Source organism: Quercus suber, unplaced genomic scaffold, assembly GCF_002906115.3.
Source record: "Quercus suber isolate HL8 unplaced genomic scaffold, Cork oak 2.0 scaffold_201, whole genome shotgun sequence".
In the NCBI taxonomy this organism is placed as follows: Eukaryota; Viridiplantae; Streptophyta; class Magnoliopsida; order Fagales; family Fagaceae; genus Quercus; species Quercus suber.
Genome location: NW_027069659.1, coordinates 30,184 through 33,487, shown reverse-complemented (window position 1 = coordinate 33,487; position 3,304 = coordinate 30,184).

Below are 3,304 nucleotides of genomic sequence, written 5' to 3'. Positions count from 1 at the left end.
TAGGAAAAAAATGGATTTAGGCCTGTCAGTGTCAGCCCAATTAATTTTATTGGCCCAAGATTTGTCCTTTGATATTATTTTTTGGGTCGGTGCCGGTTAGCAACTTTTTTTTTTTTTTTTTGCTTTTATTTAAATTTTTTTTTGGCTTTATAAACTGTGGGCTTACTTATAAAAAGAAAAAAAATATTAAAATAATTGATGGGATTAATTTTATATATTTTTATTTTTTTTATTAAAAGAAAGTTTTATTCAGGATAAAAACACTGAATATATCATTTTATTTTAAATATATAATTGACAAGTGATAACAAGTTCTCCCCTCACGAGTAATTCTACGGTACCCCCCCAAAAAAGGGGGGTACGGTACCCATTAGTAGGTAACCTGCTACACCAGGTTACTTTTTTCTCACATTTGACAGTTCCATTCTCACATTGTGCAGTTCCAATATCATATGTGACAGTTCTTTTCTCACATTTGGTGGTTCCCTTACTTTTTTATCACATTTGACGGTTCCATTCTCACATTGTGCGGTTTCAATATCGCATGTGACAGTTCTTTTCTCACATTTGATGGTTCTCTTACTTTTTTTTCTCATATCTGACGGTTCCATCCTCACATTGTGCGGTTCCAACATCACATATGACAGTTATTTTCTCACATTGGGTGGTTCTCTTACTTTTTTTCTCACACATGACGGTTTCATTCTCATATTGTGCAGTTCTAACATCACATGTGACAGTTCTTTTCTCACATTTGATGGATCCCTTACTTTTTTCTCACATTTGATGGTTTCATCCTCACATTGTGCGGTTCTAACATCACATATAACAGTTCTTTTGTCACATTGGGTAGTTCCCTTACTTTTTTCTCACACTTGACGGTTCCATCCTCAAATTGTGCAGTTCCAACATCACATGTGACAATTATTTTCTCACATTTGGTAGTTCTCTTACTTTTTTCTCACATTTGACGGTTTCATCCTCACATTGTGCGGTTCCAACATCACATATGACAGTTCTTTTCTCACATTAGGTGGTTCTCTTACTTTTTTTCTCACACTTGACGGTTCCATTCTCAAATTCTGTTGTTCCAACATCATATGTAACAGTTCTTCTTTCACATTTGACGAATCCCTTACTTTTTCTCACATTTGACGGTTCCATCCTCACATTGTGCAGTTCCAACATCACATGTAACAGTTCTTTTCTCACATTTAGTAGTTCCCTTACTTTTTTTTCTCACATTTGACAGTTCCATCCTCACATTGTGCGGTTCCAACATCACATATGACAGTTCTTTTGTCATATTGGGTGGTTCCCTTATCTTTTTCTCACACTTGACGATTTTATTCTCACATTGTGCAGTTCCAAGATCACATATGACAGTTCTTTTGTCGCATTAGGTGGTTCTCTTATTTTTTTCCTCACACTGACGGTTCCATTCTCACATTATGTAATTAGGGATGTCAAATGGGTGGGTTGGGGTGGACATAATTTGGTTGGGTATATAAAACTCATTGACCCATTAAAACCCATTTAACTAATTGCTTCTAACCCGAACCCAACCCAACCCAATTATTATAGGTAAACCCGGGTATTTTGGTCATTTTATAGTTTTAGGGGGGTATTTTGGTCATTTTTAGGTTTCGGGATTATTTTTGTCAATTTTTAGACTTCGGGGTGATTTTGGTCTTTTTTAGGTTCTAGGGTTATTTTGGTCATTTTGGTCATTTTTAGGTTTCTAGGTTATTTTGATCAATTTTTAGGCTTCGAGGTTATTTTGGCCATTTTATAGGTTTCGGGGGTATTTTGGTCATTTTCAGGTTTCGGGGGTGTTTTGGTCATTTTTTATGTTTCAGGGTTATTTTAGTTATTTTTTAGGCTTTGGGGTTATTTTGGCCATTTTTTAGGTTTTGAAGGTATTTTGGTAACCTTATGTGCTCTCTAATTGTTCTTATGCAACATCTGCAACTAAATCACAATTGTGAGTTTATTGTGGTGTCTAAAGTTGGAAATAGGGTGATTATACAATTAGCAAGTTATGCAAAAAATCCAATACAAAGATTGTTGACAATTTTAAAATTTTTAGTAAACACTTGAATTGAAACTACAGACCCAGTATGAAATAGTCATCAATCAAGGCTACTACACCAGGTTTTATATTTTTTAGACATATTCATTAGATCCATGTGTGCAGAAGTGTTAAATGACTGTGTCCGACACGAGTATGACCACCCCAATTAAAGTGTCTACGCAGTTTTGTTTCATAAAATTATTATTATATTTAGACCCATCAAAAGCAAAATAAATATCCCAAAAAACGAACAACCCAGTCCTTTTTAAAAAAATTATCCAAATAATTTTGTCATTGAGAGTTTAGCATATCGACCTCAATGATAAGTGTGAGTCTCATTTGAGCCAGCAGAGCTTCCACTAGCTAAGTCTGAGAGAGTGCTAATAGCAATGAAATGATTTTGTTGTTGAAGACTTATCGTTGCCACAAAGCACTTATCTCTCTCTCTCTCTCTCTCTCTCTCTGGGTTTCGCAAAATTTATACAAACTTGTCATTCCAAAGCCATTTGATATTTGTTCCTATAAAATATTGGAATGTGTAATTTGAACATAATTGGCTCTTGGTTACAATTTCATGTTCTTATGGGCTCCACCTTATTCTATTTCATGTCCTCTTGGTTACAATTTCCCAAATTGGCAACACAAACTACAGAGAGGCCTACTTGGCCTTGATTTAGCCAACAATATATAATGTGAAATTTTTAATTTCGAGACCATAAAATATTTGAAGTAATAGTAGAGCTCTATGCCCATTAAAACGTAAAAAAGGACCGTAATGCTCCGAAAACCTAAAAATGACAATAAAAATGTTATACAACCCTTCTATTTGCTTGATTTGAAATCTATTGATTTTAAAATTAATAGATTTAAAAAAGTCTTGATTTGAAATCCATTGATTTTTAAATTCCTTATTTGGGTCTTTCTATACAATGAAGAATTTGAAATTCCATTGTTTGAATACCTAAAATTGGATTTTGATTTTGATTTAGATTTAAGATCAATAAAATAATTTTTCCAATTATTATTTTTCTTAAACTTTCTACATTTTAATTTTAGTCATATTTTTTAATAAATACATGAGGTAATAAAGAAGCCATTGATAATCCAATTGCCAAGATGATGACTAAAAATCTGTCATCTTAGCCAACTAATTTTTATTTTTTATTTTTTTTGCTCAACTATTGACAACTAAAATGTTCAATATCAACATAAAGAGAGAACCAAATGCAA